Genomic DNA, 27,292 nt, shown 5'->3' with positions numbered 1-27,292 from the left:
TGGCTCTAAGACTTCTGACGGTGTAGAATTCGCAGCAGTGTTTCCGGACAGCGTCATACTAGGGCATTTACTATCTTCGGCTAGTATCTTTACTGCTGAATTGTATGCCATTCTTGCAGCACCTATCCGTATTGCATCTATGCCTGTGTCATCATTTGTGGTTGTCTGACTCCCTTAGTCCTTTACAGGCTATACGGAAATTTGATACACCTCGCCCCTTAGTCCTGTTTCCAACTTTGGCTATGCCACATCTCTACCAAGCGTATAGTATTTTGTTGGGTCCCTGGTCATGTTGACGTACAGGGCAATGAACAGGCACATTGCTGCACGGTCAGCAGTACATGACCTACCAGTTTCATATAGAAGTGTTCCATTTACGGACTATTTTGCTGCAATAGCTACCCACCTTCACACCCGTTGGCAACAACATTGGTTACTGACCGTCTTCTTGTCACCAGTGCCGAGGTTGGGAGACTACTCTCTCCTGTCTCCGCATTGGCCATATTAGTCTTAATCATGGGTATCTCGTGGAGAGGCGCCCGGCTCCTCTCCGAGAATTCAGGTTCCATTATCGGTCAGCCACATAATGTTAGACCGCCCACTTTATCAACGAGCATTCAGAATTTACCTCCAACGTCGTCTTCGCTCCGCTGCTCTCTCTACTTTCCCTTCTCGCTTATGGACCCACCTTTCATCCGGATTCTGACTTTTTGACAACTGACTGACTTCACAAACTCTTGATACCTTCATCCCTTTCTACCTCGATCTCTTGCTACCCTCTACCCTGCACTATCCCCTGCCCTGCTGTTTTCTATAACCTACTGATCACCCCTCCCCCCCTTCTGCTGCCCAATACCCTCTCCTCCTTTCCTACCCTGCAGCGCTGTATAGCCCTTGTGGCTTAGCACTTCTTTTTTATAATAATCCTCAATTCTAATACCTTTCTTTCCCTTGGCTAATTTAGGCTTTTTTTTATTATTATTATTATGGCCTATTTTCATCACTTGACCCATGTGCATCTGGTGGCAAGTATTCATCACTGTCAAGCAATTCCAGGTCAGCTGGCTCTGGTTCCAAGTCACTTTACTCAAAAACAGACATATTTGGATTTCTGTTTGTAAGCAGCACCATAAAACAATTTCTCACTGATCTGGAAGGACAATTAAAACATTCTGTACACAACCAAACCACTACTGAATTCATATGTGCATTATAAAAATTAATTAAATTTTTTTTACTCTCAACAAGTCTGCTGTCTCCCACCGAGGCAGGGTGACCCAAAAAAAGAAAATCCCCAAAAAGAAAATACTTTCATCATTCAACACTTTCACCACACTTGCACATTACCACTGTTTTTGCAGAGGTGCTCAGAATACAACAGTTTAGAAGCATATATGTATAAAGATACACAACATATCCCTCCAAACTGCCAATATCCCAAACCCCTCCTTTAAAGTGCAGGCATTGTACTTCCCATTTCCAGGACTCAAGTCCGACTAAATGAAAATAACCGGTTTCCCTGAATCCCTTCACTAAATATTACCCTGCTCACACTCCAACAAATCGTCGGGTCCCAAGTACCATTTGTCTCCATTGACTCCTATCTAACACGCTCACGCACGCTTGCTGGAAGTCCAAGCCCCTCGCCCACAAAACCTTTACCCCCCTCTCTCCAACCCTTTCGAGAACGACCCCTACTCCGCCTTCCTTCCCCTATAGATTTATATGCTTTCCATGTCATTCTACTTTGATCCATTCTCTCTAAATGACCAAACCACCTCAACAACCCTTCTGCTCTCTGACTAATACTTTTATTAACTTGCAGTAGGCATGACAAAATAATGATCAACTCTATGGCTTAGTTATCTATTGCAGTTCATCTAATGCGACATAAACAATATTAATACCATAAACATGATGTATATACTGTAGAATGAATAAAATAGGCCATAATATGGCAAGTGATGGTGACACCGGCAAAGGCAGAAAGCATCCTCTGTTTGCTCTCCCACTCTAGTATCTTCCCAATCCATAACTCCACACCTAGCTTGTTTATCTGTGATTAGTGGTGAGGTTGTCACGTGTAACCACAGGTGTGGTCAAGACAGACAGAGACACAGACAGAGACAGACAGACAGAGACAGACAGACAGAGACAGACAGACAGAGACAGACAGACAGAGACAGACAGACAGAGACAGACAGACAGAGACAGACAGAGACAGAGACAGACAGAGACAGAGACAGACAGACAGAGACAGACAGACAGAGACAGACAGGCAGACAGGCAGACAGGCAGGTAGGCAGGTAGGCAGGTAGGTAGGTAGGTAGGTAGGTAGGTAGGTAGGTAGGTATGTATGACAGACAGACACAGACAGACAGACACAGACAGACAGACACAGACAGACAGACACAGACAGACAGACACAGACAGACAGACACAGACAGACAGACACAGACAGACACAGACACAGACAGACACAGACACAGACAGACACAGACACAGACAGACACAGACACAGACAGACAGACACAGACAGACAGACACAGACAGACAGACACAGACAGACAGACACAGACAGACAGACACAGACAGACAGACACAGACAGACAGACACAGACAGACAGACACAGACAGACAGACACAGACAGACAGACACAGACACAGACAGACACAGACAGACAGACACAGACACACAGACAGACACAGACACACAGACAGACACAGACACACAGACAGACACAGACACACAGACAGACACAGACACACAGACACACAGACAGACAGACACACAGACAGACACAGACACACAGACAGACACAGACACACAGACAGACACACACAGAGACAGACACAGACACAGAGACAGACAGAGACAGACAGACAGACAGAGAGACAGACAGACGTACGTACGTATAGGCGAAGACATGATCACAGTGGCGACACTGGCAGCCAGCTGCCCCCCACTATGCTGCTGCCTTCTTCGTTTCTCTAGCTTTTTTTCATAGTTTTTAATTGCTTCCTGAGCTTCTTGCTGATTGTATGCAAATACTGTCTTTGGGCGAGGCATTGTGTAAGAAATTTGTACAAAAGACAAAATTACGTATCCCGAGGGTCTGCTGCGGTCACTCAGTGGCACGCCTCGTCTTCCTTTTGACCCGTGGTTGGCACTTGAGATAGCCGTGGTCGTCGCAGCTGTACCTACAGCCACCCAGAGGGTTACCAACTTCTATTTTGAAGCATTTGGCACAAATTTGAAATTTGTTTTTTTTGTTGGGGCACTACGGTAGAGAACGTATATATACGTTTGGACCGTTTATGGGTTGATATATGCGTATTATTAATTTAGGGAACTGGAGCACGGATCCAATTCCTTAGATCAAGAGCCCATCACCACGTACATACTAATAATAATTGTAATTAATACACTGTAGTAGTAATCATAACACGTAATATAATAACAGATAGGAGAAACTTGAAAAGGCTGCCAGTAGTTGGCGCCACCATCAGCAAAACATTGGTAACCACTACTAGTAAACTTCTTGTCTAGACTTAAGTAGTGGCTCTTTACTCCAGTCATATATGTAAATGCACATTGTAACCTTTGCAAAGAAACAAATATTTTTATTTAAGGAACCTCCCTTGAGGGGGAGGTTTGTATCCAGAAGCAAAAGAAATTGACCAAAAGACGGTTCGTATCCTGAAAAGTTTGCATGATGGGGAGTTTGTGAACTAAGGTACCACTGTATTAAACTGCATCTGCCACTTCTCCAACCACTGCATTAGTCTATTCAAATCTTCCTGGAGTGCTCCCATGTCCTCGTCAGAATGAATTTGAAGGCCAATTTTGGTGTCGGCAAAGTTGCTTATGTCACTATTTACTCCCTTGTCTGTCGTGTAGATAGTGAAGAAGGGACCCAAGACTGACCCCTGTCGAATAGTTTGACACTTCCCCACTGATTTCTGAACCCCATTTATGCAAAAAACTGCTGCCTATCTGTCAACCGTGCCTCTATTAAGGAAATTTTTTTTACCAATTCTGTGCCTTAATTTTCCTCGATAGCCTCTGATCTGGAACTATCAAATGCCTTACTGAAGTCCATATATGTATCACATTCATTATCATGATCTACCTCGAATTCCTTAGTGAAATAAGGTAATAAATTCATAAGGCAGGAACACCCTTTTGTGAATCTGAGAATCCTTGATAAATTTATGCTTTTCAAGATGGCTATGAATTGCCTCTGCAATTGATTCCATAAATTTTCCCACTGGAGGTTAGGCTTACTGGTCTACAGTTCAAAGCAAAGGACATGTCACCCGATTTAAAAATATGTATCACATTTGCCATTTTCCACTTACCAGCACTATGCCAGTTTGTAGTGATATTTTGAAAACATTAGCCAAAGGTTTGCTAAGCTCCTCTACATTCTTTTAGAACCCTTGCATACAGTTCATCAGGGCTCTGTGATTTGTTAGGTTTTAATTTATCTATTTGTCTAAAGGACCATGTCACTTGTGACCCTAACCAATAGACCAATACCTCCATAGTAGGGGAAATTTATGGAATCAATTGCCAAGGCAATTCGTAGCCCTCTTGTGCGGCGTAGTGATTTATAAATCTCGGCAGTTTTACTAAGGAGTTCCTGCCTTACGAATTTACCTTTTTGTCACTAAGGTATTTGAGGAGGTAGATAATGGTAATGAATATAGTGTATATGGACTTCAGTAAGGCTTTGATAGTTCCATATTAGAGGAGAGGCATGGCTGACAAATGGATAGCAGTTTGCATAAATGGGAAGTAATCAGTGGAGGTACATAACAAGTGGTGTTCCACAGGGGTCGGTGTTGGGGCCCTCTGTTAAATTTACATAAACTACATGGATGAGGGAATACATACCAACACAAGCAAGTTTCCTGATGACACCAAAATAGGCTGCTTAATTCATTCTCATGGAGACATTAGAGCACTCCAGGAAAACTTGAATAGGATGATAGTGGTTGGAGAAGTGGTAGATGCAGTTTAATATAGACAAATGCCAAGTTCTAAACATTGGACAGGAAAATAACCATGCCACATAAACTAAATGTGGATCTTAATATTACTGACTGAAATAAGGTTTGAGACTTCTGGTTAGCAGTAATTTAAAACAGACAACAGTGCATAAATGATTGCAATAATACACAGAATCATTGGTTCATATCAAGAAGCATAAATAAGAAGTCCTCAAGTTCTTCAACTCGTTTAGATTATGCTGCACCATTCTAGTTACCGTATTACAGAAGATACAAATGCACCAGAAAACGTAGAAAGGATGACAGTTGATCCCATGTACAGGTCCACGTCCCTTTATCCAAAACCCTTGGGGCTGGTATTGTTTTGAATTTCAGGATTTTTGAAAGTTCAGAATGATTCTCAATGCTGCCATATGGCAGTGTGACCCAGCACCATACTCCACGAAGAAACTTCGGTTTTCAAAACTTTTTGAATTTCAGAATTTCTGATAGACGTGGCATAGAATTAGGGGGGGTCTTGATTAAAGTGTATAAGCGGGAAGACAGGAATAAAGGGAATGTAAATGTTCTAAAAACATCTAGGTAAGACAGGACTCGCAGCAGTGGTTCAAAGCTGGAAATATTTAGATTCAGGAAGGATATAGGAAAGTGCTGGTTTGATGATAGATGTGGACGAGTGGAACAAACTCCTGAGTACGGTCAATAAAGCTAAAATGTTTTAGTTTTAAAAATAGGTTAAATACACCAGTGGATATGACCTTGCCTGTCTAGGTTCGGTCAGTGGCTCAAGCCAATAGGTGACTTGGACCTGCATTTCATGGTCCAGTAACCCTTCTGCAATGTTTCTCGTGTGTCAATTGGGTATCTTTATTGACGTAATATTTTGCCTACACTAGGCTTCTGTCAAATACAGAGGGAGCAGCAGTAATGAAATACACGTAATCAGTCCATCATTTCATCCATAAGGATACCCAACTGTTGCAAGTCTTAATTTTCAGCTTGTCGGCATTTTATACCATTTTTAACAATAGTCTGGTAAAATTCACACCCACTCATTTGTCCAATCTATTCTTAAAACTCTAAAATTTTTAGCTTCAGTGACATTTAGTTCCACTCTTCCACACCTCTATTGCCAAACCAGTGCTTTCCTATATTCTTTATAAATCTGTTTTTCCAACTTTAACCTTGCTGAGAGTCCTGTCTTGATTAGATAATTTTAGCACGTTATTTACATATACTTTATTCCTGTTTTCCATTTATGGACCTCTTGGTCCCCATACACTGAGGTGTATGGAAGGGATTGGCTGCATCACTGTAAGCACTTTCATTCTACCTCTAGCAATTTGCAAAAAAAAAAAACTTGTGGCTTGTACAAATCTTGAAATGGATTAGAAAAGCACCTAAGGAAACACTAGAACTTGTTAGTTTTGATCCTGGGACTTTTTATCACTTCTAACGTACAGTTTAAAAAAGCAGTTTATAGGCAGAGAGCGAGTACAAGTAATGCATGGTGACCTGAAGAATGCCATATTGGGATGAGGACAAGGAGAGAATGTGATCATGTGACTCCTATATCTACCTGTCCTCATCCCAATATGGCATTCTTCAGGTCACTGTTCATCACTCGCACCTCTCTCCGCCTATATAAACTTTTTAGCCTCTGCACGTTAGAAGTGATAAGTCCCAGGATCAGAACATTTTCTAATGTCCTAGTACATATTTACTTGAGCATCTTTCTAAACCAGAAGTCTTTCCTATGAAGATAAGAATACGCATTTTTGGAATGATGTAGAATGAAGGGGGGGAGGGAATGGATGAAATGTATAAATGGAATAGGTGTTGAAAATGCTAAGGACAATACATTGAACAATAGATTACAGTTGGAAGAATGTAGATAAAGGAAAGCAGTAGACCTGCTTAGCTTGGGCCAGTAGGCCTCTTCGTGTACCACTGTTCAACTGCTGACATCAGTGTTATCCAGTTGGGGGGGGGGGGTTACTTAAATACAAATAATTCTTCATACTGTACTGGACAGATTTTTTTTTGAAGTGGGGGGGGCGGGGTCTCAAGGCTGCATTTTCCCCTTACAATCCATCACTGAAGTTACTCTTATTTTGGTGGTTGCTTAAATTTGGGGCAGAGAATGGACCCTTAAAAACTCACACTAAGATTATCTTTTTGTGAACCTGTCGAAGGGTGACATGGCTTAATTTTGAGGGAAGTTACTGTAAGATTTGGAAGGAAATTGTAATTAAAATAATTTCTTCAACAGGTAATGATGTTGCATCACTGGGACAAGTTAATATCCTTATCAGTGGTAAGTTTTTTTTTTTTTTTTTTCTCCACAAATGGGTAATTTACTCTATATAAAATGAAAGATGTAATTCCCTGTCAGTCCCACACCTCAACATCCTAGTGTTCACTATCAGGATTGGTGTCTTCTAATTTTGATATCAGTATCTGCCTAAAAATTTGTTTGTATTTGGAGAGATGGATATGGCTGGGAGAGGGGGAGGTTGCAGAGATTAGTAAAAGAATTTGAGAGAGTATGCAAGAGGGATGTCAGATTAGGAGAGTTTGGGTATCGAGGTGGTGTTCAGATAATTAGTGCAATTTGTTAGCAGGTGGTTAACCCTTTGACTGTTGCAGGCCCCTTTCTGAAACTCATTTTAGTGTTTTAAGCCTAAAAAATTTTTTTTGCCATCAGTACTTATCGAGATAGGCGCAAAGTTGGCAGAAAATGAGTGGCGTATGGCAGCAGCGGTGAATGCCACCCACCCAGTATTCCTTTATTTACTCCAATTCGAAGGTTTCTTGTGTTTTCCAATATTTTTCTTTTCTAAGTAACTTGTGTGGCCTGTGAGACCAAAGGTGCATTGTTCAAATATACACTCATTGGTTACAACACAATAACTGAAACATTATCTTAGGGTATTTTACAGAACAATGTTTCAGTATATACTGTTTGTAATATTGGTTTCCTAGGTGCAGTAGTGGAATGAGAAGTGCAAGACAGAGGACTTGCTGCTGATCAGGTAGCTAAACATTAGTTCGTTATAAATTTGAGTGCAGCTCTAAGCTTAGCATTTGAAACTACAGTGGTACCTTGACTTGGTTTTATCTGTTCCGTGAGCTAGCTCGTATATCAGATCAATTTTCCTCATTGAAATTAATTTAAATGCCATTAATCCATTGCTGCATAATTCCTGCTTTTGGGAGGCAGAAAATCAGTAGAACACTGTCAACTCTACAGTTTATCAAAATTGCTCTTAATATGACAAAAAATATAACATGATATATACTCTGAATAAAATGTCATTATGTGAAGTGGTGGTGGCCACTCCCACTCTGCCCATATCTTCCCATTCTTCCCCCTCTGAAAACTGAGTACTTGTGAGGCTAACTGCACTAGATCCCTAGTTTCATAAGCACAACACTAAAACTGTATTTATGAATAAGAAATATTGTATGAAAACAAACATAATAGAGAATGTAAAGAAATGCTGGTTTTATGAAGTGTACGTATTTAACTTGGAGAACAGATTCTGCCGGAGGTGGAGAGTGGAAAAGATAGGCTTCCTGCTACTCTTAATGCTACACTTTATCGTTGGACTTGCATTATTGTAACTTCCTTGGCTGGCGCTATAGCCTTTATCAACTCTTTCTGCTTTAGTATTGTACATATCGTAGAAGTATGTACTATGCTGGTACTGCCCGGCGAAGTCCACAACCCCCACACCTCGCAAATGTTTAGGATTTCATTCTTTAATTCATTGGATATCATCTTTCTTCTTGGCACTGTCCTTTGCACTTCCTTTCTTAGGACCCATTGTTAGAAAAGAGAAATTTGGCAAAATAGCTCCACGAAACTACAGCACAACACCAGAAAAATGCTTCCACAGTAAGGTTAACACGTGCCATACCCCCGGCTGGGATTGAACCCGCGATCATAGTCTCAAAACTCCAGCCCGTCGCGTTAGCCACTAGACCAGCTAGCCACAATAAGATTCATCCAACTAGGTATTTCTACACCATAGGAAGGTTAGTATTTGTGGTCAGTGGTGCCTGTGCTAACCTTCCTATGGTGTAGAAATATACCTAGTTGGATGAATCTTATTGTGGCTAGCTGGTCTAGTGGCTAACGCGACGGGCTGGAGTTTTGAGACTATGATCGCGGGTTCAATCCCGGCCGGGGGTATGGTTTGTTTGCAATCGTGTCATTACGATTTCTTGAGTCAGGTTAACACGTGCACTGTTGAGCTGTGGCATTCGTGGTGCCAACTAGTGGCGGTGTTCTAAAGCTCTCATAACTGGAAAAAAATTGACCAAACAGCTTCTAACTCGAAAAACTGATGTTGGGGCACTTGTAACTCAAGGTTCCACTGTATTTTGTAATAGGGAAAGGTTTTGTTGCTGTTGTCTGGTGTGGTAATTCAGGTCATTTAAATGTATAAAAATTTTAAGAAAATTGAATTTTGGCATTGGTTAATGATAAATTGTCAGTGTACATGATGACAAATTTTTGCTTTTATCGTAACTATGTTGACGACTTTGATTAGTCTTGCTGATTGTATGAATTATGGCACTTTTATATACTATTTAAAAGCATATATTAATTTAGTGCTTCTTTGCAGGTTTTATCATTGGACTGAATATCAAACAAGGTAAATTCTTTTTCCCCCATGTTGGCAGATTCTGGAACTGTTTATCATATAAGGGAGGGTGGAATTTAAATGCAGTACAGTATTTCTTTCATTACTTAGGTGTGTAAATGTAGAATTTTCTTACTCTCATTCCTTAGTCTACATGCTCTTAACCTTAGGTGCTCTCATGCTAGTGGTTGTTAGAACCTTATTGCCTTCCATTCCCCAAGCACTCTTAATGGTCTAGCAGTTCCCATGATTATATGATTAACTTGTGAATGGAGTGAAAACCATTCGTTAACAAAGAGGTGCACTATCAGAATTTCTTATTGCTGTAGCCTGTCCCAACATTAGCATATGCTTAAAACGTACAGCTCTCCGCTTGGTAAAACATTGTATTAATAAAAGGTTTTGTCAAGTGCTGCATTTTCAGTTGCTAGTAGAGTAAACTTAAGGCCATACTTTCTTGACAGATCTCAAGAGGGGCATTGCAGAAAATAGATTGTGAAATGCAGAGCAACCACCACATGATCAGGTAAACATTTAAAATTTTATTTTCAAAATGTTGTTAAGCATTGAATTAGCTTCCTTTAGTTCTGTTAGGCCAGTATTGAACTGGCTGTTAGTAGCAATTGCTAACTGGTTTAGTTCAGTAATGTATAACATGTAGATTGTATACTGTTTCCTTAAATAATAAAAAAAAAAAACTTTTAGTCTAGACAAAATGACAAGCAGGAACTTTAAATTCCTGCACCTGTCAGACCAATTTACTGGGCTTCCCAGAAATGGCTTTGTGTAGCTGTGCTTATGTAGGTTGTTTGTACACTGCACTTGCTGGTGGTACCTCACTTTTGTGAGCTTATTTTGCTTAAATTTAATCCTAGCTATGGCTTCTAAGAGATGAGTGTCATTGGTAGTGTTAAGCCTAAACCAGTCAATATAGAAACAGTTCAACTGTTAGGAAAAACTGCAATGTGGCATTTCAGTACAGGAAAAACTGGAATGTGGCGTTTCAGTACGTTACTCTCGACTTCCAGATTGATTGATTAATATATCTCCTGAAATGTATATTAATTAAATAAAAAAATTTCAATTTCTTCAATTTAAGGTTTTAAGTCCATGGTGCTTTAGACATATGGGAAGTGTGTACTTAGTGAGTTAGTGTTGATCACTGTTGGTTCAACAAAACTTGGGAACCTGGGATGCCGGAAAATTGGTGGTGTACCTGTACATTCGTGCACTCAGGAGGGGATTAGCAGATAGGGAAAGGTATGGAGATGTTACAAAAAATGCGATTCTAAAAAACTTTGATCTCCAGTGAATACTGCCCTTCTAGCATCCAGCCTGTTACTGGGTTTTCGTAAGAATTAGTCAGTATCCTTGTCCAATTATCCATTAGAATTCAGTACGATTCAATAGTGCTTCAGGATTACAACTGGTAGGCTACTAACTAGAGAAAATAAAATTTAATACATTTATTAATTTGTCTAGGTGTATATCAAATTAAATTAATCACAGTAATCAAAATATTAATCACTTCTCTCGTGTACAATATTATTGTGCTGAAAGCACATCACATTTATAATTCTTAAGTACCGTCTGGTACATTAACATTTAATAAGATATTACAAACATGTAAAAGTAATTGTGTAAGTGCTCTAAGTATTTCTTTGTCTCACGACTTGACTAGACTTAAACAAGTGACTAACGAAGTCCTCGCATAAACTAACTTCTTGACCGACTGGCAACCAGAACAGTCTGCTTGAACAATAAAAAGAATGCTAAGCCCAATAGCAATATAACAAGCGACTGCAACACAATCAAGGAGATAATATAAGTACACTAAGTAGGGACCATCTGCAGATCCTCCACAAAAGTTGCCAAACTCCCATACTACTGAATCTAAGTTCAGCATAAGAAAATCCCCGACTATGACAATACACAGAAACCAGTACAAATTAGGTCAGAAGCTACAGCTCAGGACCTGAGTTGCTCAGTGTCTCTTTGCGACACAACCTCGGTACAACGTTGAAAATCAGTAAGTCTCTACAGTGTTCTGTGAACAGTCTCTCCAAAACTAACAACAATGAGACAATAGACTATCTTCCAACAAGGGCCAATGAGGGAGATTTAGGCACTTGTCAGAAATACGCCCAACCACCAAGAGTCTAGACCAGACTGAATACTTCAGGCGAGGTGAGAACACCCTCCCCCCTCGATCTCGTGATAGCTCTGTGGACAGCTGCTGCCCAGCAACAGAAGCCGGCAGAGTAACGAGCAATGAGCGATAATTGCAGTAGTTAAACAATCAAGACTTGAACTTTGAGCACATATGTTACATCCTACCTAAATAAAAGTAACCAAGTCAAATAATAATATAAAGCAATATACTTACGATTTGATTTGTTTGTGGTTATAGGAGGGTGGGGGCAGGAGGAAAGAGGAGTGATTGGTGGAATGATGAAGTAAAGGGTGTGATAAAAGAGAAAAAGGTAGCTTGAGAGGTTTTTACAAAGCAGAAGTGTTATAAGAAGAGCAGAGTATATGGAGAGTAAAAGAAAGGTAAAGAGTGGTGAGAGAGTGCAAAAGGAGAGCAGATGATAGTGGGAGAGGCACTGTCAAGAAATTTTTATGAAAAAAAAAATTTGGAGTTAGTTAAAGCCTAGGGAAAGTATGGATTTGTCAGTTAAAAACAGAGTAGGGGAGTTAGTAGATGGGGAGATGGAGGTATTAGGTAGATGGCAAGAATATTTTGAGGAACTTTTAAATGTTAAGGAAGAAAGAGAAGCGGTAATTTCATGCACTGGTCAGGGAGGTATACCATCTTTTAGGAGTGAAGAAGAGCAGAATGCAAGTGTGGGGGAGGTACGTGAGGCATTACGTAGAATGAAAGGGGGTAAAGCAGCTGGAACTGATGGGATCATGACAGAAATGTTAAAAGCAGGGGGGTATATAGTGTTGGAGTGGTTGGTACTTTTGTTTAATAAATGTATGAAAGAGGGGAAGGTACCTAGTGATTGGCGGAGAGCATGTATAGTCCCTTTATACAAAGGGAAAGGGGACGAAAGAGACAGTAAACTTATTCCTCTATAATTTTTACAGAGTATACCAGGAAAAGTGTACGGTAGGGTTATAATTGAAAGAATTAGAGGCAAGACAGAATGTAGGATTGCAGATGAGCAAGGAGGTTTCAGAGTGGGTAGGGGATGTGTTTACATTGAAGCATACATGTGAACAGTATTTAGATAAAGGTAGGGAAGTTTTTATTGCATTTATGGATTTAGAAAAGGCATATGATAGTGGATAGAGGAGCAATGTGGCAGATGTTGCAAGTATATGGAGTAGGTGGTATGTTATTAAATGCTGTAAAGAGTTTTTATGAGGATAGCGAGGCTCAGGTTAGGGTGTAGAAGAGAGGGAGACTACCCGGTAAAAGTAGGTCTTAGACAGGGATGTGTAATGTCACCATGGTTGTTTAATATATTTATAGATGGGGTTGTAAAGGAAGTAAATGCTAGGGTGTTCGGGAGAGGGGTGGGATTAAATTTTGGGGAATCAAATTCAAAATGGGAATTGACACTTTTTGCTGATGATACTGTGCTTATGGGAGATTCTAAAGAAAAATTGCGGAGGTTAGTGGACGAGTTTGGGAATGTGTGTAAAGGTAGAAAGTTGAAAGTGAACATAGAAAAGAGTAAGGTGATGAGGGTATCAAATGATTTAGATAAAGAAAAATTGGATATCAAATTGGGGAGGAGGAGTATTGAAGAAGTGAATGTTTTCAGATACTTGGGAGTTGACGTGTCGGCGGATGGATTTATGAAGGATGAGGTTAATCATAGAATTGATGAGGGGAAAAAAGGCGAGTGGTGCATTGAGGTATATGTGGAGTCAAAAAAACTCTATCTATGGAGGCAAAGAAGGGAATGTATGGAAGTATAGTAGTACCAGTACCAACACTCTTATATGGGTGTGAAGCTTGGGTGGTAAATGCAGCAGCGAGGAGACGGTTGGAGGCAGTGGAGATGTCCTGTTTAAGGGCAATGTGTGGTGTAAATATGCAGAAAATTCGGAGTGTGGAAATTAGGAAAAGGTGTGGAGTTAATAAAAGTATTAGTCAGAAAGCAGAAGGGTTGAGGTGGTTTGGTCATTTAGAGAAAATGGATCAAAGTAGAATGACATGGAAAGCATATAAATCTATAGGGGAAGGAAGGTGGGGTAGGGGTCGTCCTCGAAAGGGTTGGAGAGAGGGGGTAAAGGAGGTTTTGTGGGCAAGGGGCTTGGACTTCCAGCAAGCGTGCGTGAGTGTTAGGAGTGAATGGAGACGAATGGTACTTGGAACCTGACGATCTGTTGGAGTGTGAGCAGGGTAATATTTAGTGAAGGGATTCAGGGAAACAGGTTATTTTCGTATAGTCGGACTTGAGTCTTGGAAATGGGAAGTACAATGCCTGCACTTTAAAGGAGGGGTTTGGGATATTGGCAGTTTGGAGGGATATGTTGTGTATCTTTGTGTATGCTTCTAAACTGTTGTATTCTGAGCACCTCTGCAAAAACAGTGATAATGTGAGTGTGGCGAGTGTTGAATGATGATAAAAGTATTTTCTTTTTGGGGATTTTTTTCTTTTTTGGCTCAACCTGCCTCGGTGGGAGACGGCCGACTTGTTGGAAAAAAAAAAAAATCAAAAGGTAATTCATGGAGCAAATATGAGGGATGAATTATTCTCTCTCATTCCTTAGTCTACATGCTCTTAACCTTAGGTGCTCTCATGCTAGTGGTTGTTAGAACCTTATTGCCTTCCATTCCCCAAGCACTCTTAATGGTCTAGCAGTTCCCATGATTATATGATTAACTTGTGAATGTAGTGAAAACCAGTTGTTAACCAAGAGGTGCACTATCAGAATTTCTTATTGCCGTAGCCTGTCCCAACATTAGCATATGCTTAAAATGTACAGCTCTCCGCTTGGTAAAACATTGTATTAATAAAAGGTTTTGTTAAGTGCTGCATTTTCAGTTGCTAGTAGACTTAAGGCCATACTTTCTTAACAGATCTCAAGAGGGGCATTGCAGAAAATGGATTGTGAAATGCAGAGCAGCCACCACATGATCAGGTAAACATTTGAAATTTTATTTTCAAAGTATTGTGTAGCATTGAATTAGCTTCCTTTAGTTCTGCTAGGCCAGTATTGAACTGGCTGTTAGTAGCCATTGTTAATTGGTTTTGTTCAGTATTGTTGAATCTAAATTCTTATTAAAATTAATTTTTAGAAACCAGGATACTTTAGGGATGTGCCTTGGTTCATGACACTTTAATTTTCCTTCCCTTGCCTTTGTACTGAACCAAATTGCCTTACTGTTTGCTCTATGCAAAACTGAAAAAATGAATTTTGTGATGACACTTACCGCCCCAGTCGTAATGTTATTGACGATTCGACTTCTGATTAACCCTTTGACTGTTTCCGACGTATAAATACGTCTTACGAGCCAATGTTTCTGACGTATTTATACGCATAAATTCTAGCAGCTTCAAATCAAGCAGGAGAAAGCTGCTAGGCCCACATGTGAGAGAATGGGTCTCCATGGTCAGTGTGCACCATATAAAAAAAATCGGGGAGCCAGTGGTGCATTGTGGGAATGCCATTTCAGTTGTCATTTTTCAGCATGTCTAGTGGTAAGAAATATGTGATTCCCCAGCAAATCTGGGACTCTTCTCTTCCCAAGTGATGCTCTAACACAGATGGAAGTGTCAGTGAAGATCAATTTCATGATTTGGAGGAGTTTGAGACCAAAAGCAATGGAGGAGGAGGAGGGGGAGGAGGGGAGGAAGAGGAGGAGGAGGAGGAGGAGGGAAGGAAGAGGAGGAGGAGGAGGAGGAGGAGGAGGAGGAAGAAGAAGATGTAATAATATTGTTCCCTTGAAGCAAGAAAAAAAAAAGTCCACCCCATGACAGTGACAAGATAAGGGGAGATAACATCTGATAAGAGCTGACTTTGATGAGCGTAAAGGAGGGTAATATTACATGACCATCGCCTCCCTTTGTTTTTGCTGGTACACAAACATTTCTGTCTGTCTATTTGTCTGTCTGTCAAGCTCCCTGTCTGTCCATCTAGCTCTCTGTCTCAGAGAGAGCCACAAGACTGTGTCATCACGTTTACTCACATCTTCAAGCAGAGTATAGCACTTTGTCTGGATTTCTTGGGTTATCCTAGGTAATTTACACTATGTATACTTGTATTTATGTGTACCTGTGAGACAGAGATAGGCAGACAGAAAGAGAGACAGATTGAAAGATATAGAATGAGGGAGAAAGATAATTAGATAGAATGGAGGAGGGGAAGCAGCATCCGACCCCATTGTTTTGACAGGGGTAGGGGTAGTGACTAATGAGATAATATGTCACTTTGACAGCTGCCGACTTCTGACTCAAAACAATTATAAGCCACACACTGGCACACAAGGAGGAGGAGAAGGAGGAGAAGGAGGAGGAGAAGGAGGAGAAGGAGGAGGAGGAGGAGAAGGAGGAGAAGGAGGAGGAGAAGGAGGAGAAGAAGGAGGAGAAGGAGGACAAGAAGGAGGACAAGAAGGAGGAGAAGAAGGAGAAGAAGGAGGAGAAGAAGGAGGAGAAGAAGGAGGAGAAGAAGGAGGAGAAGGAGGAGGAGAAGAAGGAGAAGAAGGAGGAGGAGAAGAAGGAGAAGAAGGAGGAGAAGAAGAAGGAGAAGAAGAAGGAGAAGAAGAAGGAGAAGAAGAAGGAGAAGAAGAAGGAGAAGAAGGAGAAGAAGAAGGAGAAGAAGAAGGAGAAGAAGAAGGAGAAGAAGAAGGAGAAGAAGGAGAAGAAGAAGAAGAAGAAGAAGAAGGAGAAGGAGAAGAAGAAGGAGAAGGAGAAGAAGAAGAAGAAGAAGAAGGAGAAGAAGAAGAAGGAGAAGAAGAAGAAGAAGAAGAAGGAGAAGAAGAAGGAGAAGAAGAAGAAGGAGAAGAAGGAGAAGAAGAAGAAGGAGAAGAAGAAGAAGGAGAAGAAGAAGAAGGAGAAGAAGAAGAAGAAGAAGAAGAAGAAGAAGAATTGTTTGTTTGTTTGTTTGTTTGTTTGTTTGTTTGTTTGTTTGTGTAAACAAGTTTTGTAAACAATATATTGATAATTATGTTTGTGTGCTTATTGTGTTGTATACAACGAGTGTATATATATACATTGCACCTTACTTTGGTCTCATAGGCCACATAAGTTATGTGAAAAAATAAAATAGTGAAAAAAACAACAAACCTTCAAATACAAGTAAACTAAAGTTTACCGGGTGAGCGGCAGTCGCCGCTGTTGCCATACGCGGCTCATTTTCTGCAAACTTCACGGCTCTATATCTCCGTAAGTACCAATGGCAAAAAATTTTTTTTTGGACTAAAACACTCAAAAAAATAATCTTAACATTTTCATAAGAAAAAATAATTTTTTTTTTTTTGAATATTTGGCGACATAGAATGACAGTTTCAGAGAGGGGCCTGAAACAGTCAAAGGGTTAACCTGTTTACAGTACAGTAGATTAAATTCTCTAAATGTAGATGTCTGATATGCCAATTTTTCTTTGCAGTGCTCTTGGGCTGTCAACTAAGAAGTATTTGGAGGTAAATATTTATAAGGCTATTTTAAAGTGCAAAATTCTTAAAATTAATTTATGCTAATAAAGTGGGGTGAAGGTAATTTTAGTTTCCTGCAGGTGTGTTTTAGGGGAGTGATGGAAGGGAGGGGGATACAGGGATGAAGAGGGGGAGAAACCTGGAGGAAGACATCCTGGCATTGAGGGAGAAACTTGCACATTCAAATATATGTACATAAGATTTTCTGGCAGTGGATGGTCCAATACCTTTAGTCTGGAGAAAATGACAAGCAGGAACTTTAAATTCCTGCACCTGTCAGACCAATTTACTGGGCTTCCCACATGGCTTTGTGTAGCTGTGTTTATGTAGGTTGTTTGTACACTGCACTTGCTGGTGTTATCTCACTTTTGTGACCTTATTTTGCTTAAATTTAATCTAGTTATGGCTTCAGAGATGAAAGTGTCATTGGTAGTGTTAAGCCTAAACCAGTCAATATAGATTAAAGAAACAGTTGAACTGTTAGGAAAAACTGCAATGTGGTGTTTCAGTATGTTACTCTCGACTTCCAGATTGATTAATAAATTTTCTTAAATGTATATTAATTAAAAAAAAATCCAATTTCTTCAATTTAAGGTTTTAAGTCCATGGAGTTTTAGACATACGGGAAGTGTGTACTTAGTGTGTTAGTGTTGATCACTGTTGGTTCAACATAACTTTGGAACCTGGGATGCCGGAAAATTGGTGTACCTGTACATTCATGCACTCAGGAGGGGATTAGCAGATAGGGAAAGGTATGGAGAGAAGTGGTGTTTGGTATAGAATGTGCTGTTTGTATTTGTACAAGGTAGCATTCAGAAACTGCCTAGACTGAGTTCAGGAGATTGGGCTTAGTGTTTGTATTTTTAGGGATGGGTATGCAATGTTGCAACTTAATGGGTAATTTGAATTGTGGTTATTGGAGTTTCGTTAAATAGTGAATGTTCCTTCTGGTTAATTGCCGTAATCTCTACAGAAAGTGCTCTACTTATGGTCAGGAATACCTAACTAGTCTTCGTTCCTAAGTATGACAGAACCTGTTTTCATATGCCCTAGTCTGTATGTAAAACTAGATATTCTCTATAAAATGTATTTTTTGTTTAATATTTTTGGGTGTCTGAAATGGATTAATTGGGTTTACATACGGAAATATTAACAAAAAATAAATTTTATAGAGAACTGTAGTTTCACATGCAGACTAGGGAATACAGAGAGGTTCCACTGTATTGTCTAATAATGAATAATCATGATGCTTTATACCTACATTATTTGATATACATGAAATATGCCAAAACTGAATTATTTAGATTTAAAAATAAATATTTTGTGATTGAATGTTCTAATTAATTTTTTACTTTAGCAGGTCTGACTGCAAGCTTTCCTCTTATCTGGCCCAGTTAAATGGAAGGTTAGATTATGATTTTAATTTTGTTCCTGCACCTAGTTGGGATAATAGATTTTCATTTTTTACTTTGTGGTTGCAAGGGAGGGGGGAGTAAACTCTTGGGGGAGTCCCCCCCCTCAGCTTCCAGTTTTTCTCCCTCCTAGCCTTGTGAGCCCTATGGTTTCTTAAAACCATGCATGGAATGTCCCTCCACTAGCAAAGCAATGGCACTATTTGTGATTTAGTGCTTTCCATGATAGGCTTGGTTATTAAAGTACATGCATAAAAGCATGTGAAGGAATATTAAGCAGTTTTCATTGTTTTCTTGTTTTGACTTGTGTTTATAGGTTAGTCACATCACATTTTAGCAGGTTTGCATACCTATTTATAATTTGATCTGTGCAATAATTAACATGAACAAGGAAGTTTCAATGATGAAAAGAATGCCCCCGTCGTAATGGTTTTGACGATTCATTTTCTGATAAGATTGTTTATGGGGCATTTAAATTTTCCAATTGTAGATGTTTAATGTTCTGATTTTCTTTGCAGTGCCCCTGGGTTGTCAACCAAGCAGACTTGAGGTAAAAGTTTGAGGCTTAGATAAAAAATTTATGAAAACATACTATACAGCCGCTCCTCGCAATGTACTATTTACAAACGACTTAGACTTGACAGGCTGACCAGTAATGCATACCCAAGTGTATAGCAAGATATGATTCTTTCTATTCTGTTTTACAGCATATGGTACACTACTGTATAAAAATTTAAAAACATACTGAATATTATAAATGGTGCAAGGGCGACATTAAAGCACTATGAAAGATGGTTGCCATAAACCCACTACCACTATACTATGCTCCTCGTTTAGCGACACGGTATTATGAACGGAACTCCATTAAGTGAGGAGAGGCTGTCTTTTAAGCATCACTGTTAGTACATCCGTAAGATATGAAATAGCAGTTGTCTACATATTAGTCATTGCAGTAGAAATATCAAGAATTGGATAGTGACTCCTGACTCTGGTTAAGAGGGTACTAGATACTGCTGATTCCTGACAAATTGGCATGAAATGCCTACAACATGGGGGGAACAATGAAAATGCATGTCCCTGACATGGCTGCTCTGGCAAGTCATTGAAGTATTATGCTTCAGACAACCAGTCTGTTGCTTCCAGTGTTTTGTCTAGTTTTTGAATGGCTGAATGTTATGAGAGGTTTTGCTTTTTGTTCATGCTGTAATGCTGTACTTACCAGTACAGTATAAACTTATCCTTATCCTACTGAGGCAGGGTGACCATTATTCACACTATTGCCGTCTTTGCAGAGGTGCCCAGATATTATGGCGTAGATGTCGCTCTGAACAGCTGATATCCCAAACCCCTCCTTCAACATGCAGGCATTGTACTTCCAACCTCCAGGACTCGAGTCTGGCTAGACCCTTGTAGGTTTGTAATTTCTTGATTACAGTATTAATAATCTGGCTAACTGGTTTCCCTGAATCTCTTCACAAAATATTACCCTGTTCACACTTCAACAGCTTGTCCAGTCTCAAAAGCCATTAAGTCTCCATTCACAACAATCTTATGCTCATATGCCTGCTGCATATCCAGGCCCCTTGCCCATACCCCCTCCCCCCTGCCCCCTTATTTTTTCTGTATCTGTGCTCTATGACCTTGTGGTTTTTGTGCTTTTGATAATTACCTCCCCCCTCCCCTCCTACAGATTTATACTACTCCACCTCTCTAAATGATCAATTCATCTCGATAACTCCTCTTCAGCCCTCTGAATAATACTTGTAGGAACTCCACACCTCTAAATTTCCACAAATTCTTTGCATAATATTTACACCACATGTTGGCCTTACACATCTCCGTTGTCTGCAGCCCCTTTTGCACTGCAGCATTCACAACCCATGCTTCACATCCACAAGTGTTGGTAGCACTATAATCTTGTACATTTAGTCTTTTTCTTTCTTTGTTTTTCTGTTTCTCTATACCCCCCTCCCTGAGGGTTTGACAAGGTTAGGTTAAGGATCCCTAGCTTTGACAAGCTAAGAACTGTTACCTACATCAGCTCATTTGAAAGCATTTGTATTATGACAAAAGTAGGGAACAGGATGAAGTTGGAGCCATCTGTGGGGCCAGCATTTTCATCTGATCAACCGACTCTCGTTGACATAATGCTGTACGAATGTGTTCCATACTAGTAATCCTGGGGATAAATGATCTCTTCCTATTCCCCTCCTTTTTCTTTCTCACCAGATACCTCAGGGCACTTTTTTTTTTTTTTTTTATTTTTTTTTTTATCATCACACTGGCCGATTCCCACCAAGGCAGGGTGGCCCGAAAAAGAAAAACTTTCACCATCATTCGCTTCATCACTGTCTTGCCAGAAGGGTGCTTTACACTACAGTTTTTAAACTGCAACATTAACACCCCTCCTTTTTTTCCCCCTTCATAAATTCTATGGTTAACATCATCCTTCATAAACCAACACATTTGCTTACAAATCTACTCCAAATATCTGACGACTTGCTTCATCCTCACATCCAGTTTTTCTTTACCTAACTAGTTTGATGCCTTCATAACTGTGTTCACTTTCAACTTTTTCTTTACGCGCCCTCCTAAACTCGTCCACTAACCTTTACAACTTCTCTTTAGAATCTCCCCAAAGTGCAGTATCATCAGCAAGAAGTAACTCCTTTCATTTTGTATTTAATTCCCCAAAATTTAATCCCTCTCCCCAACACCCTAGGGTTTGCTACTTTTACAGCTCCATCTATAAATGTTAATCATCCATGGTGACACTACACATCCCTGCCTAAAGCCTTCTTTTACTGGAAAGTAATCGCCCTCCTACACACCCTAACCTCAGCCTCACTATCTTCATAAATACTTTACATACAGCATTTAGTAACTTAATACCTATTCCATGCACTTTCAACATGTCACATTGCTCTCGTATCCATCCTATTATATGGCTTTTCTAAATACATAAATGCAATGAAAACCTCTACTTTTTATCTAAATATTGTTCATGTAGATGCTTCAGTGTAAACAAATGATCTACTCCTTCTAAAGCTGCCTCGTTCATCTGCAATCCTGCTCTCCCTTATATCTATAATTTTCAATAACCTTATCATACACTATATAGTATACTCTGTAAACTTTCAACAAACCAGTCATATTGCACCAAAGCAGGGTGGTCCAATTATAGTTGGAATGTTAAATTTTATTTTCTATATTAAAACATTTCTAATAGACTAATACTTTTACACAATTTATAAGACTTAATCTTCAGGATGTGACTTAACCCAAAATTACTTTTTACTTTTCTGACCCATTTTGGGGTCTTAAATTTTTTCACTTCATTCTCTCTTAACTTTCTTGACAAATATTTCTAAAGTGTGGTTTGTGAATTTTGGATTGCAATAGTGCTTATTCCAAGCATTGAAGTCTAAAGGCATCCCAGTGAAGACTGGAGTAAAAGGTGAATAGAATTCAGTAGGTTAGGGCTTTAGCATCTAGCAGGCATGTTTGATAGATTGGAGGGAAAGTTAGTTATTGGTATTGTATGGGCTGTGGACATGGGAACATTCAGCAGAACTAGATAGTTTGGAGATAGTGCTTTTATTTTGAAGGATGATGGATATTACAAAAAAAGTAATTTTTAAAAGACGATGGTATTAAGATTTACTCCTTTTGTAATAAAGAGTTCGGGATACATAAATACACACATTAATATAAATTAATCTTTAATATATATATAGGGTGTGTAGAAGAGAGGGAGACTACTTCCCGGTAAAAGTAGGTCTTAGACAGGGATGTGTAATGTCACCATGGTTGTTTAATATATTTATAGATGGGGTTGTAAAGGAAGTAAATGCTAGGGTGTTTGGGAGAGGGGTGGGATTAAATTATGGGGAATCAAATTCAAAATGGGAATTGACACAGTTACTTTTTGCTGATGATACTGTGCTTATGGGAGATTCTAAAGAAAAATTGCAAAGGTTAGTGGATGAGTTTGGGAATGTGTGTAAAGGTAGAAAGTTGAAAGTGAACATAGAAAAGAGTAAGGTGATGAGGGTGTCAAATGATTTAGATAAAGAAAAATTGGATATCAAATTGGGGAGGAGGAGTATGGAAGAAGTGAATGTTTTCAGATACTTGGGAGTTGACGTGTCGGCGGATGGATTTATGAAGGATGAGGTTAATCATAGAATTGATGAGGGAAAAAAGGTGAGTGGTGCGTTGAGGTGTATGTGGAGTCAAAAAACGTTATCTATGGAGGCAAAGAAGGGAATGTATGAAAGTATAGTAGTACCAACACTCTTATATGGGTGTGAAGCTTGGGTGGTAAATGCAGCAGCGAGGAGACGGTTGGAGGCAGCGGAGATGTCCTGTTTAAGGGCAATGTGTGGTGTAAATATTATGCAGAAAATTCGGAGTGTGGAAATTAGGAGAAGGTGTGGAGTTAATAAAAGTATTAGTCAGAGGGCAGAAGAGGGGTTGTTGAGGTGGTTTGGTCATTTAGAGAGAATGGATCACAGTAGAATGACATGGAAAGCATATAAATCTATAGGGGAAGGAAGGCGGGGTAGGGGTCGTCCTCGAAAGGGTTGGAGAGAGGGGGTAAAGGAGGTTTTGTGGGTAAGGGGCTTGGACTTCCAGCAAGCGTGCGTGAGCGTGTTAGATAGGAGTGAATGGAGACGAATGGTACTTGGGACCTGACGATCTGTTGGAGTGTGAGCAGGGTAATATTTAGTGAAGGGATTCAGGGAAACCGGTTATTTTCATATAGTCGGACTTGAGTCCTGGAAATGGGAAGTACAATGCCTGCACTTTAAAGGAGGGGTTTGGGATATTGGCAGTTTGGAGGGATATGTTGTGTATCTTTATATGTTTATGCTTCTAGACTGTTGTATTCTGAGCACCTCTGCAAAAACAGTGATAATGTGCGAGTGTGGTGAAAGTGTTGAATGATGATGAAAGTATTTTCTTTTTGGGGATTTTCTTTCTTTTTTGGGTCACCCTGCCTCGGTGGGAGACGGCCGACTTGTTGAAAAAAAAAAAAAAAAAAAAATATAAAAATCAACTATCTTTGGTCTAGAGGTATTTGAACTATGATATAATAATAATATGTACATGTTACTATAATAAATTATAATCAGCATTTTACTAAAATATAATTAATAACCCTACACAGGGTACAACTCTTGACACTACTGTCACTATATATATATATCTCTATGCTAAAACAATAAATTATAAATAACATTTTTATAATAATAAATTACAATCAACTGCCTCTCACGACACGAAGTCAGTCACACGACACTGTTCAGTGTACACTACAACCAGGCCATCTTCAGTGTCCCACGACACCCTTTTCATCTCGGTGTTCCACTACGGTCCTATGCATATCTCGGTGTTCCACTCCATCGTACGTCCCTCAGTGTCACACTACGGTCCTGGCCCAGTTCAGTGTAACACTCCAACCTTTTCTTCATGTAATGTCCCACTAAACAGCATCTGACGACTCCGGCCCACAGTTGATCAACGTAGACGGTGAGTCCACAGACATCACCGGTAGTCCAGTAAATCCTCTCCAAAGGCGGTTGACACACCGCTAGCCGAACACCATGCTGCAAGCTCACTGAATGCGGCCGTCAAGTAACTGAGGCCAACAGACTCAGTGAGCTGCGGTGAGCGGTTCTTCTAACGCCAGTAGATAGGTACGATTCGGTGGTCAGGTACCTACTGCATAGACGTGTACCCTGAGGAGTTCAGGTACTTAATGTTGAAGCCAGTAGACGTGTACCCTTCGGTGGTCAGGTACCTACTGCTTAGGTGTGTACAGCGAGGCGCTCAGGTACATAATATTTCTAAAGCCAGTAGACGTGTACCCTTCGGTGGTCAGGTACCTACTGCTTAGGTGTGTACAGCGAGGCGCTCTGGTACATACTGTTACTAAAGCCAGTAGACGTGTACCCTTCGGTGGTCAGGTACCTACTGCTTAGGTGTGTACAGCGAGGCGCTCTGGTACATACTGTTACTAAAGCCAGTAGACGTGTACCCTTCGGTGGTCAGGTACCTACTGCTTAGGTGTGTACCGTGAGGCACTCAGGCTCTTACTGCTCTAAGGCCGGCTCAGCAGTCCCCACATTGGGTTTGATGACGTACCCAGTGGTACTGCCGGCCGGCAGGTTAACTATTTAACCGCTAGTTTGGCAGGGGGCCGCAACAATGGATATTGTATTTTGAAGGGTACTCTGAAGTTTGCTTTATTGCTACTTCATGTACATGAGTGAATGTTCACTTGCCTCTCTAGGAAATAGCCAAATACAAATACAAAAACAAAAATTATGTAATTTAACCCTTTACTGGGCACTCCTAGGAAAATGTAAAATTTGAAATGTCTTTAGAGTATCTTAATGTAAGCAAAATTAGCCTATATAAATTTCTTCAATTGCAGAAACTTTATGCCAATAAATTTATGGGGCCCACCCAGTAAGGGATGCCAAATTTCAAATGTTGCAAAGTTGCAGTTGATGAAACCTTAAGTGGTTTTTTCTAATTTATTGAGCAAATGGGGAACCTCCAAAGCATAGATGGAACTTGTTTCCAAACATTTTTAAGATTTACAAAAATTCTGAAGATGAATCAGAGCACCATGGACACATTGCAAAGGGATAAAACTTGCAGTTCCCATTTTCATGAATTTCCTGAGAAAGACAATCTTTCTAGATGACTTGTTTCCTAGAATGAAAGGCTACGAAGCAATTTTTTGCCTTGATGCAGTTTCCAGTGTGTGGGCTTGAGCAAGGTAATCTTCAGGGTATTCCTCGATTCTAATCCTGTTCAAGGGGGGGGGGGGCTCGGCGTGGTGAAGAGGCTCTTGGTCTGAGGAATTAGACCTGTCGGTCTCCTTCCTCAGACCGAACCTAATTACCCCCCATTCCCCATCCCATCCTCCCCTTTTTCCTTTCCTCCTCCCCACCCCTCCCTTTTGCCCTTCCTTTATTTGGCCTTTGGGATTTTTCCCACAGGCACACTAGTTCATAGGTAGAGGGAAGGGTACCGGGGTCCATCCCATTCCGTTGAGGTTCTTGGCGGTGGCGTAGTTGGCCGTGGGATCTGGATTGCCTGTGGATGTCCCGATCCCTCTCCAGTATCCCGGAGGGTGTCTTTCAGGTGACGAGTGTATCTCTGGAAGCCACCTTTCGGATTCCGGGGGTGGTGGCCGAATGAGGTACGCTTTGTGGTGGATATCCGACCGCCCTCTTTTGTCCACCGAGGTAGCTCGGCAGATGTGAGGTTGCTATCCCGGATTGTTGGTTTACTTGCAGGAAGGGTAGGGTATGGCAAGGGTTCCATGCTGCATCTGTGGTGCTGAGGTCCTCTTGGATGCGGAGGGAGATTTCTGGCCCTTTCATTCCTCCTAGGAACCATCCCTCCCCGGTCCCCCCCCCCCCCCTTTTTTTTTGTTCGTTTTTATTTTTATTTTTTTTCTTAAACAAAAAGAAAAGTAACCTAACCATGGAGTCCCAAATACGTGACCCCGCTACCCCCGGGCCCCTTATTGTTACCGCACCCTGTTCTGACCTCGCCTCGTCTTTTGGACACTCATAAGGCTCCTGTACCTCTTGCTGGTACCGATTCCTCACATCGAAGGAGTCAGTGGAAGCCCCGGTACCTGAAGCGGTACCGGGGCTTCCACTGACTCCTTCGATTTGTCTGACCTCTGCTCTCCTTTGACTATGCTTCCGGCCTCTCCCTCTATGGTGCGACTATTTTAGAATCGCCAGCCCGTCTCGCATTGGACCAACTCTGGTCCCACTTCTAAACGCCAACGACAATCTCCTGACGATGTTACTTCATTACCTTCCCATTCTACTCGGAAAAGACTGACACGTCATGCACTCCCTCTCCACGCTGTTTCGGACCACACAATGGACTAAATTCTTTACTTTACGACCGACTTCTTCTACTGCCTATCTTTCTGGCCATAGTATTGGCAAAGCACTCCTATGCCATGTTGGTAGAGATTTCCTTTCATGCTCTTAAGAGTGGTATGCACATCATCACAGTCCAGAATTCTACCCAAGCTCATGTCTTCTTTCACATAACTATATTATTCCTATCACTATCAAAATCATTCCCTCAATTCTTGCAGTGGTACTGTTTTTCTGCCCCATACCATAGTCCAACAATTTCCAGACATGTGGCAATGACATTTTCGAACAGCTGGAACTCCAAGATCTCCCAATTCTCAAGGTAGACACTTGTGTTCTTCCCGCCCTCGTGCGAAGGCGATAACCTTGCATTGTGGCTCGTTTAACTTTTGACAGCCGTGAACTCCCATCTGTTTATGTAGCAGGACATCTGTTACAAGTTCAGAAGGTGATTCCTACACTGCAACAGTGTAGGAATTGCTGGTGATTTGGCCACCCAGCAAAATATTGCAGATCTATAGCCAAATGCCCAGTCAGTGGTGCCGATGACCATTCTAATACATCCTATAGTGGACCTCCCTCTTGCCTTAATTATCATGAGGCTCGCCCTTCATACTCTCGCCGTTGCCAGGTCTACTTAAATGAGCGGGAAATTCGTTGCCTCAGAGGCAGAAG

General features: G+C 40.6%; 1 long non-coding RNA gene and 1 other non-coding gene across 24 annotated transcripts in view; both read left to right on the top strand.

Annotated features, from left to right (window-relative positions):
* LOC128688696 (uncharacterized) overlaps positions 1-24,520 on the top strand; it is a 51,611-nt gene extending 27,091 nt beyond the window's left edge. For 4 of the 23 annotated variants that reach the window (XR_011391945.1, XR_011391943.1, XR_011391942.1 and 1 more), the window contains 9 exons: positions 7,289-7,333; positions 9,651-9,680; positions 10,133-10,194; positions 14,710-14,771; positions 17,238-17,271; positions 18,641-18,688; positions 19,214-19,245; positions 19,988-20,108; positions 24,215-24,509. This is a non-coding gene — a long non-coding RNA (uncharacterized lncRNA). Of the gene's footprint in view, positions 1-7,288; positions 7,334-7,723; positions 7,826-8,001; positions 8,052-9,650; positions 9,681-10,132; positions 10,195-14,709; positions 14,772-17,237; positions 17,272-18,640; positions 18,689-19,213; positions 19,246-19,987; positions 20,109-24,214 lie in introns of all 23 variants that reach the window. The other 19 variants (XR_011391955.1, XR_011391950.1, XR_011391959.1 and 16 more) reach the window with 15 other exon arrangements.
* Positions 18,519-18,585, top strand: LOC128688744 (small nucleolar RNA SNORD34). The gene has a single exon (XR_008407072.1). It is a non-coding gene; the product is annotated as a small nucleolar RNA SNORD34 (small nucleolar RNA).
* Positions 24,521-27,292: the final 2,772 nt, after the last annotated feature.

The sequence above is a fragment of the Cherax quadricarinatus genome, chromosome 13 (assembly GCF_038502225.1).
Source record: "Cherax quadricarinatus isolate ZL_2023a chromosome 13, ASM3850222v1, whole genome shotgun sequence".
NCBI lineage: Eukaryota > Metazoa > Arthropoda > Malacostraca > Decapoda > Parastacidae > Cherax > Cherax quadricarinatus.
The sequence above is the reverse complement of the archived record's forward strand: the minus strand, read 5'-3'. Positions and strand labels throughout refer to the sequence as shown.